Here is an 18,107-nt window from a genome sequence, read left to right on the forward strand (position 1 = left end):
AAGAAAAAAAAAAAAAAAAAAAAAAGAATACTCCTCAGGAAAGAGTCACATCAGAGTCAAATCCTTACCTAAAACTCTGTACTATTTTATTATGTAAAGCAAAGGTTTGTTTGGGGAAAACACATTAGGCTGAAACAACCTCTATCCTTACTAGCTTTAAATGCTTACAGATGTAATCTAACAAAATCTGTGTTTTAAAGTAAACACTCCTCACAGATTTAGTAATTTTTTCCTACAGTTGAAAGTGTTTGATATGATAATGCAAAAGCGTATTAATATAATGTTAAAGAACACTACTTGGAGTGGTTACACGCTGGAGAGCAGAAAAGTATTCACCTATAAGACAAATTTTTAAAATAACTGCCCCCCTTATACGCAAATAGTGCTTGTAAATTGGTATATGGTTTACAGTGACAGAATCATATTTGATCAAAAAAGTGCTGAGTCTCAAAAAATTTAGGAAATTATGTGTGCTGGAAAACTAGTTGAGATGACTCAAAGTGATGACAAAGTCACTAGAACCAAATCACATGCAAAAACTTTGAATAAAATCAACCAATGAACTATAGAGGCAAGGAAAGTGATATTTCTAAATTAATATTTTATGTAATATGTGATTTTCAAATACATATGTGGAAGTAAATTAATACATTAACAATATGTAAATAGATATCTGATCATTTTAACTATATTTCTAAAGGTTTTATATATTTAAAACTTCTCATTGGGAAAATAGATAAACATCCACATCTTGGGAGCACCTTATATTCAAACATACACAGTATTTCTTCCTGCTTTTTAAAAAAACTGAGTGATTGCTTAACTTTCCTATGAACCCCTAAGTAAGTCAAAAGTTTACCTCAAACTTCTTTCAGAGTTCAATTTCCAACCTAATCCTTTCAATGTAATTCATATAGTTTGTATTCAACTTTCCTTCGTAAGGTTCAAGGTGAACAAATTATTTTAATCTTATTCTCTAAAGGCGAACATTTTTCAGTCATTGTATTAATTAAACCTTAAGGTATACAGTCTGGAAAACCAAACCAAGCAAATGGTTAAGAGCCTTCAAACAAGGTAACCGAACACAGTTTTCATAGAATAGAAGTTACTACTGTAAGTTCCTTATTGAAAGAAGAGACCACGGACTGCTTCCAGAGTAAAGTCATACTTTATAGGCAGAAATATTTGCCCTCAGGTAGACATTTGATTCGATTTTGTTTGTTTGTTTTTTAATTCCGCCAAAATAAAGGCAAATTCAAGTAGCAAATTATGTTTTCGGGTACTTAAGAAGCAGACGGTTTATCCATTTCTTTTTCTACTTAAAAAGCATAGAAACACTCTCTTAATGCGTACATTCTTTGATCAAAAGCCAATTTTCCAAAATGTCAGTATTTTCATCTTTCAATGACTTAATTACATTTGAGTTACTTTCTTAAGATACATCTAAATCCCCTCATTAATAAAAAAACAAATGTCAGAGCTCCATGAAACCTCTATGAAATTGGTGTAGTAAGAATCAGAATAATGTCAGTCCATAGTCCTTTAAGATTATACATAATAATTCTCCTTTTCCTTATGAGTTCCCAGACCATTATAGTCTCATATAGTTAAGAACAGTAACTATGGAAGCATCCTTAGAGACATGTGGTAACACCGTGAAGTAACTGATTAGTAAGCCATAATGAAGGCGTTGCAAATGCAAATGCCTACACATGCAGGTAGAGCACAACAGCCAGAGAAGCTGGCCGCAGACATACTAGGAGGAGAGAGAGAAACCCTGCTCACTCCAAACAAAGCAGCCACTAACATGACTCAGCCAGTTGTCTTTCTCATATTGTCATTTCTTTAGATTTTTTTTCAAAAAAATGAAAAACCTGGATCTTTACATGATAGCTCCTAAATTTAGGTATTGGCAAATAATTCTATTTTCACAACACAATAAAAGCCAAACAAAACATTTCTGAAAACTAGATCCTGCCCATCCATGGGCTACCAGTGTCAAAATTTTGTCTATGAGACTACAGACACCCCCTATGTTGTTAAAGAAAAAAATATTCAACAACACTTGTTAAAGATGTTAAGGCAGACCTTATCCAGGACCATCGCAATAGGTATAGGGACCACAGCAATGGGATTTTACAGTGGAGAGAGAGATTGGGCCCACCTCCAAATACAGCATGGGCAAATGGGAATTTATAGCCAAGGAGCAGGGTGGAGGTCAGGGGATGGAAAATTACTAAAAGGAAACATCAGGAGTAAGTGGGATTCTGGCTAAACCAACCTAACAGGATTCTTTGCTAAAGACAGGCTAGGGTGATCAGACATCACCTGGGGGATGGTGGAGGATGAGGAGCCTGATGAGAATGAGATATCCAGGGTGATCAGATACAAGGCTGGGGGTTTCTGGTTAAACTGACTTAGCAGGGTTCTTGTAAAACTGGATTTTACAAGGAAGTGCACAGATGGGCCTAGGAGAAGGTTCAGAAGCCTGTCTAAAGTTTGGTCAAGCAAAGAATCTTTGTCAATGTTCTCCAGTCCCTGACAGCTCTATCAATAAAAGCCAAGTTCTTTACTTCCAAGAATAAAGAAAAAAAAAAACCAATCATCCCAACTTTAAGAATGCCTAAAAATCAAATGCTCACCAACAGGCTGCATCTCTTCTGACCAAGGCGGTTCATGGTTTCAGGAACGGTTTGCACACATTTTGCCAAATCTGAAAAACTTTTTCTTTTTTTTCTGCTGCCACTCTTATACAGATAATATCAGAATAATATTTTAACCTCTTATGTCACAGCAGATGAAATACAAATGCTTAAAAAAAGAGTCAGAGGAGCATCAACAATGTACCAGACTCAATCCGAAAGCTGAGCCTGGGCCTTCAGTATTTTTCTCTTTCCTTTCTGGCCTGCCTTCCTTCCTTCCTTCCTTCCTTCCCTCCCTCCCTCCCTCCCTCCTTCCCTCTCTTCCTCCCTTTTTCTTTCTTTCTTTTTAAATTTGTTGAAAGTAACCACAATGACTGAAATGTAGACCTAACAGCAGTGCCTGATTTTGTGTTTTGCTTTTTCATTCTGATAGAAAACATCATGTTAAGTCTATTTTAAACTAAACCAAGACCAAAGGTAACTCCTTGGCTCTGAGGGCCCATCTTATCTCTGCAATACTCAGCCATGGATCAGAAATCCTTAAAAACATGAAGGATAAAAGGCAGCACTGCCTCTCGTGACGAACGCAATGTTCACATTCACAACAGAAAATATTCTCAATAAAGCCAAAATGCTTACTTATTAAAGAGACATTAAAAACACAACTGCTTCCAGGACTTTACATCAGAGCTGCAATTTAATTCACAGTGAATTTGATTCTACGGTTGGCAAAGTCCTAAAGGGTAATCTGTGAGGTGGGAAGCGCCTGGGAAGGAATGATTACCCCAGCTTCAAGTACAAGTCCCCAAACAGAGCGTGGCTTGAGGCTGTTGAGGCAAGTGGGGCTGAAATATTTCTACATTGGGTAGCTGAGCAGCTCTCTGTAGCTATTTTAACCTCTGGAGGAGGGTCCCAGTCCTGGGGCCTTGCCGGTGCATAATTAGGATCTGGAGTCTGCTCAGGTTTCTGAGAAACTCACAGTTCCAGTAGGACCTTGCCAATTCCTTTGAGCTTTCTGGGATTGAGTGAAAATTGCAAAGACTGGGAAACAATTATGTAACCACCCTCTGAGCTTCTGGAGTTCTATATAACTCCAAAGTAGGAGAGGCCTTTGTAGCCCTGTATTAGAATCCCATGGGCTCCTGAAGCCTTCCTAAGCTCAGAGAGTTGATGTTCTAACCAAGAGCACCCTATGAACATTAGCTATTCAATGTCCAAGACCGCTGGCTATGGCAGGTTGCTCATAGACAAGAAAGTGACACTCCTCCCCAGGGATTTATCCACATTACAATGAAAAGATATTTGGTTAAAAAAATCTCGTTTTATTTCATGCAATTTTAAGTACATTTTGAGGTCAAGTACTTATTTTAATAATCACAAATCCCTAATATATACATATGTATTTTAGGTGGTTGCAAGAACATTCTAAATACTCAAGAAAATATATGTCTATATATAAATCTTGTCTTATATTCCTCTCTGGCACTTAATTTTTTATTATAATTTCTTTATTGCAATTTTGGGTAAATACGTTTTCAGCTGTTGGGAAAGATGTATGTTATAATAGTTAAAAGCAGAGATTTCTAAGCCAGACTGCCAGGGCTTAAATCTCAGCTCTACCATTTGGTAGATGTGTGACCTCGGGCAGGTTACTTAACTTCCCTGTGCCTTAGTTTCCTTGTATATTTAATGTGGGTTAAAACTTATGCCTACCATGAAGGATTACTGTGTGATTAAATGAGAATATATATCAACACTCAGAACAGTATCTGGCACTATGCAGTCACCTTGCCTGTGTGTGTCTGTGTCTGTGTGTGTACTGGCATAGATGGATGGACGTAAATTGTACATTTCAGTTTTGCACTAGGTCAGAGATATTCAAAATATAGTCCCTTGAACCATCAACATCCATATTACCTGGAAGACTCTTAGAAATACAAATTCAGGATCTCTTAGAGTTCTTATGTATACCAAATTTCCAATGATTCTGATGTACACTAAAGTTTGAGAATCAATGTCTATATCATTTTTGCTTTTACTTATTGTCTTTTGAGATTATACAAAATACAGCTGCCAGGTGATTTTTATGTATGCTAAAGTTTAAGAATCACTGTTCTATACTGTCTTTGCTTTTATGTTATTGTTGTCTTTTGAGATTATACCAGACATTTATAACTGTCATATTCCATTTTTTTCTCTAAACCCTAATGACATTAAGGATTCAATCTGACTGAATGTTCACTATCCTATAAATGTATCTAAACATTTAAAGTTTTCTTCTCCATGATACATTTTTAGTTTTTGTTGATGATTAGTTTAGTTTTTGTTATACTGAAGAAGCAGTGACTGGACCTGATACTAGAAAACTGCATTCAAATCTACATTCTAACTCTTACTAGCTGTGGGGTCTCTTTGAGCAAATTGGAGATTCTCTGGATCTCAGTTTTGCCATAGGGAAAATATTATTATCTTAGAATTGTAAGAGTAAATTTTAGATGATCAGTGTCCATGTGAAAGATCTTTATTAAAGGGCTACTGTAAATTTCAGAAAATATCTATATAATTATGGTTAACAGATTAGGCTTGACATTTCAAAATTTTCTGATTAGGACATTCTTACCAATGTCTGCTGTTTCCCAAAGGTCATCTAAAGAATTGCAACCTTTCCTTTGGTTTAAGTAACTATGCCATGTTACATCATGTTACTTTTTAAAACAAATCCCTACAGTTTAGAAGAATTCGTTGTCAATTTAGAATCACATGCTTCATGGCATATGCAGGAATATGTTGGATTCAGCTTCTCCAAATGAGGCCTAATAGTTCATATCCTGACCTTCAAATTAGGAGACAGCAGAATAGATGGGAAATAAAATGACAATCTCACAACTTTTGAAATTAAATGTACAGGAATGCTACATAAATATGCCTTTAAGTTTCAAAATTTATTATAAATAAAAAATGGAAAGAAAACTTAAGGAATAAAACATGCTTCGAATGTATACATGTTACATTTACATTAACCAAAAGAAAGGAGGAAAGTGTCCTACAGTTTTTTTAACTGAAGCATAGTCGATTTACAATATTGTGTTGGTTTCATGTGTTTAGCAAAGTGATTCAGTTATACATATATATGTATATATCTATTTTTTAAAATTCTTTTCCATTATAGTTTATTACAACAGTATTTTTAAAAAGCAAATGTTTAATGGATTGCCTTTATTTTCCAGGGAATGAGTAGGTATCAAAAAGGTCCTAACTAAAAGAAATACACACACACACACACACACACACACACACACTAGTTTTTCTTCTTCAGTTTAGTGTTTCTCTGTTAGATTTCATTATTTTTATTACATCTATATTTGCTATAGATGCTATGTAAAGTAAACCCAGTAAAATTTCAATACTCCAAATACACTCCCATGACTTTATGCCCCAAAGTATACTTTCTGAAGAGGATTTATGAGCAAAAGGTAAAGCATCTGATATGTAGAGATGTCTGTCAATCAAAGCAAGGCAGCATAGGATAGGTGGAAAGAAGAGCAAACTGGGATTTTTAAACCTGAGTTCTAACTAGCTGGGTGATCTCGGGATTACCTGTAAAATGAGAAAGATTACCTGTAAACTGGTTTTAAAGCAACCTTCCAGCATCTTGATAGCATCTTAAAGAGTACTGCTGCTAGGATTTTCAAAACAATTCCCTTTCTCAGAATAATTGCTTCTGTCTTTTGACTCTTTGGCAAAAATTCAAGACTTTCCCAAGATATCTCTCTTTGTGAAACTCCCCAATGCGACAGGAATAATAGTAGATTATAGTGGCAATAGCAGCAGTTGTAGTATTGCTCTTGCAAGTTTATCTATCAATACTGCTTAAAAGACGGATAATTTTTTCCAGAACTATGAACCTAGTGTTTCAATGCAAACCTTAACACAATTGCCTTTGAGAAATAAGCCCTGGGGGTTTGTCCATAGTTATAATGAGTGGAAAGAAATGAATTGGGTAAAAGGCTTTGCACTGAGAAATTTCTGGAATTTCTGGCCTATGGATTTTTCCTTAAACCATTAAGATGCTTATGCAAATGTAAACAGATTAGCAAGAATGAGTGCTAATGGATTCCTTAATAAGCTAACACTGCAGTATCCCCCAGAACAAATCCTGGAAACCCTGGATAGAAGAATATGAGCCAAGTAAAAAAGGATAGTGCATTTCTCTGTGACTCCTTCAGCCTCAAAAAGTACTCTGGAAGTGATTCTACAAGGTAAGACATAGGCTGGCCATTTGGCACTCTTGGTGGGGAAGTTGCCAATCAAATCGACAATTTTGAATGGGCACCCAAACCTTGAGCATAGGGGAAAGATATTCTTGAGCATATCATTGCCTTGGACTTCCAAACCTCCACCCCAAGTTCCCTGCTCCCGTGACACTAAACCCCAACATTGGACCCCAATTTTAAGGATAATGATCCTGTCTAATACCAGAGAAGTCAGGTAACTTGTTCAGGGACAAAGAGCAGTCCAAATGTAGACAAATATTCAGGAAAAATTAAAATGATTAGGACTACTGGCTCTAGCCTCATAAGCATAATAAACAAATCAGAAGACCAGTGAAAACTAGTGGGTTATTTTCTCTTTTTCCGCATAACTCAAAGTGAAGGTCTCGGGGCCTAAATGTTTCACAAGTACTTTTGTTGTACTTCCTTTGCAGAAAAATGTTTTTATTATAAGTGCATTGCAGGTAACATCAAGCCTTCTACCATTTACATAGTAGCTGAGGCACTGAGCTAAACCCTTTGCACATCACTGTCATTTAATTCTCACGTAACCATTGTATGACATAGATATTATTATGCCCACGTTATTGAAGAAGAAATTGAAGCTCAGAAAAAAACAACGTCGCTAACCTATTAAAGCAAGTAGCAGAAATCAAACCAATGTCTTTAGGACCTTTAAAGTCTTTGTTCCACTGCTTACGCTAAACTGCCCAACTTGGGACATGTGGTTGCTATTAATTTTAGGGTTCAAGTCAGGACTCATCAACTTTCCGACAGACAAGCCCTGCTTTCCGTTTGTATGTGTGTGCGCATGTGCACACGCGGCATGAAAATGCATAGGTGACATGATGAGTGGGTGAGTTATCTGAATGGTGAGGGCTCATCCTGAAGCCTCCACTCTATGCCCTGTAAACCTTCCTGATGTGACAGACTACAGAAACCGGTCAGTTCTAAACAGTGAGGAAATTACTGATGCTTCCCAACTGAATGAGCTAATCACTAAAATAGGATTATTTGCGTTTGCTTAATTCATATGATAGATATTTATTAATCAACTACTATGTACCAGAATGATGACAGCCCCTACAGATACAGTACTGAATAATACTAGCATGAAAGAACTCCATCTATAGATTTGCTTCAGACAATTTAACTGAGTATAGATGGGCCTGTAACAACTGCCTATGATATAAAATGCATTTCTATTTGATGATAAAACATAGCTCCTTTTAATACCTATTTTGTTATTAGCAGCTCATTCTAGTCATCTGTAATACAGTTTCACACTCACTATATTTATTTTCATGAATCCTTCCATTCTTTTATTTTTCTTGCAGCCAAAAGGCTTTGTCCCCAAATGAGTGTCGTCAGCACGGAGTCCCACCTGACTGATGAAAGACATGAATCACGCAACTGAGAGCTTTTGCAAGTACTCTTTATAAACTCTGTAAATATGAAGTGTTTGTTTGAAACAGGTAACCAACAAAAAATAAAATGGGGTAGGTACACTCATGTAACATGGTAATAACCTGAGAATCTCAGGCAATCACAATAAATTCATATATGATTGAACTGCTATATGAAATTGGCGACATACAACAATTTTGACCTACGAAAATGGCATTTACATATGATTCAACCTGATATTTATTTAGACTCCTCTCTCTGAACTAGGCTACACATTAACATTAAAAAGCCCTACTGTCCACCCAAAGTCTTTAACTGAGTTAAAACTCTTTTTAGAATGTAAACATAACACTAATTTTCCTGACAAACCAGAACAGCATCCTGTCTGCCAACACTGAACATGCCCAATCACTGAAAATACTTCTGACTTATTCTCTCCTAGTCAATAACTGTAGGTACAAAGTCAATTTGTCATACAAAAACTGCTTTTCTGTTAACACAAACATAGACAGACATGATCTCAAGAGCTAAAGCCAATATTCCATATATACCAGATACAAATCCCACACTATTGGAAATTAAAAACAAATCTATAACCAGAAGAGTTCACTATATATTAGAGAAAATATTAGGAGTCTGAAAGGGCTGAAGGGCAAAAGAAAAAAAATAAGTCTTTTAGGACTATGAAACCTAAAGATTTTTTTTTCCTCTAAATTTGTTAAAGAGAATCTGTCTCTGGGTTGAGAACTTGCTTGCAAAGTCTCTGCCTAGAGCAAGATATTCAGAGCCAACTTGTTAACTCCTAATAAAACAAGACTTGGAAGGAAAATGCTTCCAGCCCCAAAAGCGAAGTGTACCAGCCGGCATTGTGATAATACCATATGACTGGTTTTCTTAGGTATATTTTCCCCTTATTATCAACTTCCTTTTCCCATCATATTAAGATCCACAAAAACATATATTATCTACCATAAAGCAACTTGTAGCTGAACACCTTTGTTTTTTGACAATAATAGTTCATAGGACCAATTATGTTCCGTGGAAAAAGTAAGCACTGTCCACCTTTACTGAGTCTGAATGCTATTGTCCCTTTTGGTTTCAAACAATGTTTCATGGGCTTCCCTGGTTGAGAGTCCGCCTGCCGATGCAGGGGACACAGGTTCGTGCCCCGGTCTGGGAAGATCCCACATGCTGTGGAGCGGCTGGGCCCGTGAGCCGTGGCCGCTGAGCCTGCGCGTCTGGAGCCTGTGCTCCGCAACGGGAGAGGCCACAGCAGTGAGAGGCCAGCGTACTGCAAAAAAAACAAGAAAAACAAAAAAAAAAACAATGCTTCATAATACTTTGATAACACTGATCATTTCAAATATTCCTATAGCTTTCTGTATAGGTTAAAGCTACTTATCTAATAATATCTTGATTTTTACTCTTTGTTTTAACTTAAAACTATAATTTCAGAGGTGAATTCACACATGATAGGGAAAAAATGACATTTCAGAAACTTAACATTATCATTCAGGAGCATTCTATGTGGATTAATTCTTTAATTCAACCTAATAAGGAAAAGTGAATCAAAGAAATAATCAACCCATAATTCATTATTTTCCATTGGCCATTCTCTCTGATTTCACAGGACTTAAATGTTTGGGGCCATTATTTTAAGTAAAATACTCAATAAACTAGCTGGAAACACCTCAAAGGGATGTTTTTCTTAGGCTACATAAATGGTCCCGAATTTTTACTTAACAAAGGTGTTACTGTCTCTTTCAGTGGAATTGATTAACAATTGCTAAATCTTTAGCTCAATAACTAATTAACAGAAAAAAAAGAATGATTTTAACCGATAACTAATTTGCTAAGGACATTTGTAATATGAATTAAACAAGCAAAGATTTTCTTTTTTTTTAATATATATATTTTTCCAGACCTTCTGAGTTTATTATGAGCATGTATATGTGATTATAACATGTCACAACTTTCATCAGACTTGATGTATTTATGACATCTTTCACTTCTGCCCCAACCTCCAAACCTGACACAAGTCCCCACAGAATATTGCTTTTTACCCACTGACTTCCTGCTGCAAGTCCTTATCACTCCTAACATAAGTCTCTTCTAACCTTTGGGAGATGAGGGCTCCACCAGAAAGTAGGCATAGAGGGAACTTACCTCAACATAATAAAGGCCATATATGACAAACCCGCGGCCAACATCGTTCTCAATGGTGAAAAACTGACACCATTTCCACTAAGATCAGGAACAAGACAAAGGTTTTCTTTCTTCTCTCAACTGAGACGTCCGATAGCAAATAAGATTCAGTAAGAATATAATATGTCCAAAAATAAAACTGCTCTAAGTGCATATGTTCAAATAAATTCATCTATATTAAATTCAATTCTATTAATATTTACTAAGCATCTACAATATACAAAGTCCTATGTTCACAGGGCTTGGAGGATGGCACAAAATGGATGAGTCCCCCAGATGTTCTTTCAAGGGATTTTTGGTCTAGTAGGGAGATTATTCAAGAATCAAAATTACTACGGAACATGGAACTTGGAAGGTGACAGCTTGAAAGGCCAAATGTTAGAACTCATAGCCTGGCTTGTACTCCAGATGATTCCAGATTTATGTCCATCCCCTTGAGAGTTCAGAAGTCCAAGGTCAGATAATCTCAAATTCTTGCATAGGGTGAGAATCATATCACCAGTCAGACAAAGAGCAAGTTAAGCAACTGTCTACCATAGACAATTGTCATGGTAGTCCTAGCATCTTACATAGCACTTGTATTTAAGAGCTTCAAGCACCTTGCGAACATAAATGCTTTTCAGCTTTTAACTCTGTAAATCATCTGAGGAAACACAAGTAATAATTTTTATTTAGCCGATCAAGAGACCAGAAGAATTCTCTGATTTTAACCTATGGGTTTCCCCGAAATAAGAGGATAAGCTGGATATTTCCTGGTCTACACACAAAAGCTCTCATTCCACAACTCTGTAGATTCTTCATCAAGCACCACCAGATCTTTGTTTTTAAGTTTTTAATTTTGTTTCTCAGCAAGACAAAAGGAAATCTGAAACTACGAGAAATCTAAAGCTCACTATAAGAAAACGCTAAGAACTAAAGAGACCTGGACCACAACCCTTAACTATGTCATCTCAGTTCAACTCCCTGCTTCTCTCTCATTGTTTCCCAAACATAGTGGGTCCAGAACCTGTTTCAGGGCTCGCCACCAAGCCCCCATACCAACCATTCTCTCCTTCACTGCTAGATAATCACAACAGCCCACCCCCACGCCTACCACATGGCATGAGCTGCCTCATTCTCTACCATTCACTCCATCTCCAAAAACTTGTCTCCTTATCCATCTTCCTTCCTTTCCTCCAGGTTCTGAAGCAAAGCTATTTCTCTTTCTTTCAAAGGCAAAGCATCCTCTGTGCCCCACCCCTTCCTAGTGTGTGAGCTGTTGCTTACCACCCCTCTTCCCCTTCAGAGCCCTTGGCCTCCTGTGGCTCCATCGTCTTTCTCCTGAGCATTGGGGTGGGGTGGAAGTATGGGTACACTTAACCCTAATGCTGCAGATAGCTGCTCTTATACCCTTTCCTCATTCACTCAGTATCTGCTATGCTCATTTCCTTGCCACCTTCCATCTCAGATGCATATAGTTTCTCTTCGTTCTCACACGACAGGGAAATAGCTCCCTTCAATGTCATTATGGTCCCTCTTTTGCCAAAGTTAAGAGCCTCCAATCACCTCTTCTCCTACTCCTCCTCCTGTCACCCTTGATAACATTTCTCCACTGGTAACCCATCTTCCCTTGGCTTCCATGGAATCTCACTTTCTTCCTAATCATGTCTTCTTAACCCATGGCCCTTTTACCTCTCAAAGCTTTCAACCCCTCCTGTCCTCACTCTCCCCTTCAGAGAATCCTCTTCTGGTATCATTTTAACTATTACATCTAAAAAATTAGCTCCAGGATCTATTCTCTAGTCCTGTCTTTTGGTCAGGTGGCTCCACACCTTGAACAGCCCAGTGGATATTTCTACCTAGTTCACCAACTCTCACTGAAGCATCAGCAACTTCCTCTCAGTTTATATCATCCCATTTCTGTCAAAACCATCAAGAGTCACTTAAGCTCAAAACCTTGGACTCTACTTTGATTTCCCTTTCTCTTCCCACACACATATTGCATTGGTCACTTCTCTCTTTCTCATTCCTGCCACCAGAGCCAAAGCTCTACCTCCCTCACCATCTTACTGCAATAGATTCTATTTTGTCTGCAACCTCCAGGGTGTGCACACCACCCCTTCTCCCTCCCATTTGCCTCCCCTCCTGCCATAAACATATTCATATCTATACATGGTTTTAGATGGCTTCTAGAGGATGTGTTTGGTTTTTCTTTTTTTAAAACCACCATTTTCATTATTGCTTCATTGCTGAAAAACCTTCAATGATTCTCAGTCTATCTCAACTGGGCTTTCAGAGTTCCCTAAGATGTGTTTACTACCCTCCCAACTTCATTTTTCATCACTATAACACGAACGCGCCCCACAGCCAGGTCCCAAACGTTTCTGCTCTTTCACCAATGTTTGGTGCCACCATCAGTCCCACACCCTGCCATGCTGTTATCTTTTCCTTTTCACCAATCAAAAATCTTAGCCATTCTGGGCATGTTATATCACAGCATCATGATAAATGCACTGCCATTCTAGATGTACTGGACAACCACCCATAATTTCCAAAATATATCATGCTCTTCTGCACCCCTGCATCTATACTCATGAACTTGCATTTGCCTGAAATGTTCTTCCTTCTCCTTGTCCTCTCTGCAAAACTCTATCTGTACTTAAGGTATAACTCATGTGCTGCTACTTCTCGAATTATCCCCTGACACCCAGCAGGTATAATTTATGGACCTTTCTCTGTGTTACCACTATACTAGTTTATACCACTGCTATATATTTGCCAGATATACTTATATGGCCACCCCCCTGCTAGGTTGAGGGCGACACAACTAGAGGTAGGAACCATATCTTAAGTGTTTCTGAATGTCCCTCACTGCTTCTAGCACTGAATATGGGCTGTAGTAGAGATACTCACTAAACATTTTATTAAAATTAATTATCTAATTGTGACTGTAACTTTCTTGCACGGAAGGACTAGGTAATGGGATCCCCACTTAAAATCCTGCCAGGTATATATAGTAGACGCTCAAATTTCTTTTTGAATGATAGTAAAATATGTTATATTATTGATTATTTCATAGAGAATGTAGGCTTTTTGAAACCAGGAATTGTGTCTTATAATTCTTTCAAATAGTAAGTATAGATGATGGATGGATGGATGAAGAAAGGAAGGGGTTAGAAAAGCAGATCCTTTTTCCCTTTCCATTCATTTTTAAATGGCTTATAAATATGAGAAGATAGCAAGTTTGTTTCTTTCCATCTACAAACCACACTGTTGACAAATGACTGTTTTTACTTCTTTAAACATTTATGAATAAACACATTCAGGCTAAAGAAGCAGCTACCAGTCCAGCTAGAATAAGCTTCTTAAGATCCAAGCAAGAAATGAGTCCACATCTGAGCTTAGGGTCCAAGGCATTCTCCAAGTACCATTCTTCCACTTGGTGACACTACCAATAAGCTCCTAATTGGAAGGTTAGGAAGGGTAAGGTGATCAATGAAGGCACATCAGTGTTTACCAGTGTAAATGCACAAGGCTCTTTCAATTTTTGGAAAACCAGTAAGATGGAAAGTGCTTGTTTGCAGAAGTGATGTTTCTATTTCAATTAATCTAATATATACATAAAATTCAAGGATTTGATGTTGTCATTACTTTACACAAGGTGCAATATAGGCAGAGGGCAGACAAACTTCCTTGCCAAGCACCTTAATTTAGATCCAAACTGAAAGCAAATTTCTTTCATGACCCAGAAGAATTAGGTAGACAAAAGTTAAGTTACCGGTAGGAGGGAGACGCAAGAGGGAGGAGATATGGGGATATACGTATATGTATAGCTGATTCACTTTGTTATAAAGCAGAAACTAACACACCATTGTAAAGCAATTATAGTCCAATAAAGATGTTAAAAAACAAAAAAAGTTAAGTTACTTTTACCTCATCAGAGCTAAACAACAGCAGAGGCAGAAGTACCAGCAGCTGATTAAAGGCATTGTCCTGACCACCATGGCTAAGCAAGGGCTGCCTTATGGAACCAGGTCAGGGGACACCGATTTCTCTATCCAACTTCGAGGCACCACTTTGTAAATGACACAATCATTTTTGGGTACAAGAGGTGCTTTAAATGTGGTAACATTATATCATTTCAGCTATAATGATCATAATTACTTATTTCTTTTAATCACAACCCACTTAACCACTTTAGTACAGAGAACTAGTTCAAGGAGTTTAATTTTCATTCAACATCTAATCTTTGTGTTTACTGAAACCCTTCACAGGCTTTGTTTACTGTCTGCTTGCTGGCCTGGACGTTTGATCTTGCAAGACTAGATCAGACAGGGTCAGATAAAATACTGATTACTAGGATAAACCAGGCTTGAGGAAGTAACACTGGTTTTTAAAATCCTCATTTCTCCCAGCTTTTTAATATTTTGCAAAATAAGCTCAAATAAACAAACAAAATTAAGACAACTAGCAATCAGGGGCTTCTTGAGCAATGACTGAGAAAAGGAAAGTGATGGGGATAATTTTGCTTTCTGGCCACAGTATAGGGTTTGGTTAGGTCCATTCATTTTAGTGGTATTATTTTATGACACAAATAATTTTGAGATATCCACCAGAATTGTGTGAACTTTCAATGACCCCCTTGATTCTTGTGACATATTAAATACTTGAAACTGACCTGACCAAAGACGGCAGTTCATTTTGCTTTTGGTGCCAGATGAAAAACACTTTAAATATAAAATTATTTTCTTTTAAATTATTAATTTTTAATTAGGAAACATTTAAAACATATGAGTGCTTCTTTGTTAAGGTACTTTCTTATTCTTATAAGATCCCTTGCAGAATTAGATTGCCATAATAGTATAATTAATAATAGTACTGCACATAATTACCACTTAGTTTCATAAAACTGATGGGGCAAGTGCATGTCTAAATAGACTTAATCCAAAAGAAGAGTGAGGTTAAAAATATTGTTTTAATAAAATGCGTAGAACCTATGAAAGAAAAATTGATAGGTAAATCCCACATAACCCTCAAAATTCTTGAAAATAATTAATAGCATGAATGTTTCTAGGTCCCGGTGGATTATCCTTGGGTCCAACACTAAGACTCCTTACACATTAAACAACCGTTAATATTGGTCTTTTTGTTTTGTTTTGTTTTTCCACAAAATGTATGTATTTTTCTGAATCCTGGGAGCTTATGAGCGCCGCATTGTAAAATCTAGGCCAGAAGCAATTACAGTACGAGATGAACAGCAATTAAAAAAATGCCATCTGAACCAACCAACTACCATATTCAACCACTTCATTTTCTTCAGTATCAAAAACTCCTGGGAAGCAGGTTCCTGGTTCTGAACTTTAAAACCAGAGTACACAAACTGTCTCCCCATCTATCCTGAATTAACACTAATGTTAACTCAAATATGTCTGTGTCAACTATGATTGCCTTTGAAATTAAAGGAAAAAGGTAAACAGAACGTGCTTTGCTGTGATCACTGGGGAAAATAACGTTAACATGCTAAAGCCAAACCCACTTAGGACTTTTTAAAGAATAAGTGTAAATAGTTTAGCTATAATAACAACAAATTCCAAAAATGCACATTAAAATGTTTACTTCAAAATTTAGACAATTCCATTTGTATATAGTCTTTACATCTGTTTTTAATGATATCAAATTATTGATTATTCATTTTTCTCATATTTATTTAAGCATTAACTATAGAATTTGCAATCTGATCTTTTTTTTCCTAAAACCTTTCAGTAGACTTTTATTTTTGCCAGGTTTTAGTCATGTTTACTTTGATCTTTCAGAGTATATAATTATTTTACTGTTTATTTCTATGAGAAGAGAAAAAAAATTTGACCTAGGAGATCTATATGTGGCAATTTGTAACAGAATCACATAGCTTATGTTTGGGAAATCATGGTTTTGATTAAGAAGCAACCATTTAGTTCCCACTGTTTTATTAAAACAGACATTAGCAGATAATAGGAAACACATTTAACAATGTAGCCTGCATTTAGTTTGAGACATCAGTAAGCTAGCCTGAGATTTTCTTCTATACTGAATATCAGCAATGATACATGTAAACTGGTAACTATGGAATGGAAACAAGGTGGGGGAGGGGAGACAAGGAAAGACAGAGAACTCTGACTTCTGCGCTCTCAGGAAGAGCCCTAAGGTAGAATTCTGGTTTTGCTACTTTATTTCCAGATTTGAAATTTATTACTTTTTTTGAAAATGGATAGACACAAATAGAAATTTTACAAACAAAATCATTGCTTTCTCATGAGAAATGGCTTCTACTAGATAGGAACTCCCACAGTGACATCTATTCACAGCATAAAGCTTGTAAGGACTGAAATGTTCCTGTATAGGTCCAACACTTCCTTTTCTCTGAAGGTGGAAAGTTAATAAAAGGCACTTCTCTGGGGTGTTTATTTTCTCTACACCATTATACCTGTCATGAATTCTTTGTTTTTCCTCCCACTCCCTTGGTTGATGAATCAACACCACTTGAACTGTTTTATGGCAGCTTGTGTTTACTTCACACATACCTTAACCTTCCCTTTTCTCCTCCTAGTGACACACACACATGCACACACACTTTTTAACAGCAATGACTAGCTCCATCTCTTTGAATAGCATGTGTACACAGCATCTGGCCGCCTCTTCAGGTGTGGATCCTTGACCTCCTGATTGAAATCAAGGTCTCAGTCTGCTTTTATGGCACTTAAAGATTTAACTGTGCATTTACTATCTTGAAGAAAAAAACAGAGCTTGAAGAATTGACTTGCTAAGAAAGAAAGGAGAAGAGTAGAAGACATAAGTGTTAATGTGTGTGAACAGATATATACACACACAGACCACACACACACACACACACACACACACACACGAGATTCTGTAGTGGCGATTCTGAAAACACTAGAGTGAAGAGTTTCCAGTCTTTTTGAATCTGGAATTATACTCCAGACCATTAAAAGAGAACGCTCTCTTCCTTTCTCTTATAATAGCAAGTAAATTGTATCTAACAAATGACCTTGAAGCTGCGTGATTCTTTTGATTTTTAGCCAAAGAGGATATTGTTCAAGCACTTTAACAATCTGATTTTAAAGGAAAAACTTGGAGACAACACTTACAGAAAAGGAACACTTCTGAACCACACAATCGTGTCTTATAATGAGAAGGAGTTATTCATCTTATCCTGTACAAGAGTTAATATTAATAACATTGTAAAGCAAGTACCCAAGCCAGAAACTAGAGGGTCCTAAGAATTTTAGAATATATTGAAAAGGAATGGATCTTAATTCAATTTTTAGTGAACTTAATTTCTCCTGGGTAGTTCAACAACTTGACTTTCCTTATAAATTGTATACTTAGCATAAAATGCTCTCATTCCTTTGTAAACAGAAATGTGCCACCAATACAAATAAAGCTCATTTTCTCAAAAGGTAACCTTGTAAACAAACTCCCAAATACTCAACAGCCAAGAGGCATTAGTTCCATACTGTCTCCCTAGAGGAAAACTACAGGTAGTAAAAACAAATAAATTAATCCTTTACTTTTACCTGCCTACCATAAATTGTCATTTAACCCT

General features: G+C 36.8%; 1 protein-coding gene across 1 annotated transcript in view; it reads right to left on the minus strand.

The window, feature by feature from the left end:
- Positions 1 to 18,107, minus strand: part of SATB2 (SATB homeobox 2) — a 189,364-nt gene that overhangs the window by 80,328 nt on the left and 90,929 nt on the right.

The sequence above is a fragment of the Lipotes vexillifer genome, unplaced genomic scaffold (genome assembly GCF_000442215.2).
Source record: "Lipotes vexillifer unplaced genomic scaffold, Lipotes_vexillifer_v1.1 scaffold648, whole genome shotgun sequence".
Classification (NCBI taxonomy): domain Eukaryota; kingdom Metazoa; phylum Chordata; class Mammalia; order Artiodactyla; family Lipotidae; genus Lipotes; species Lipotes vexillifer.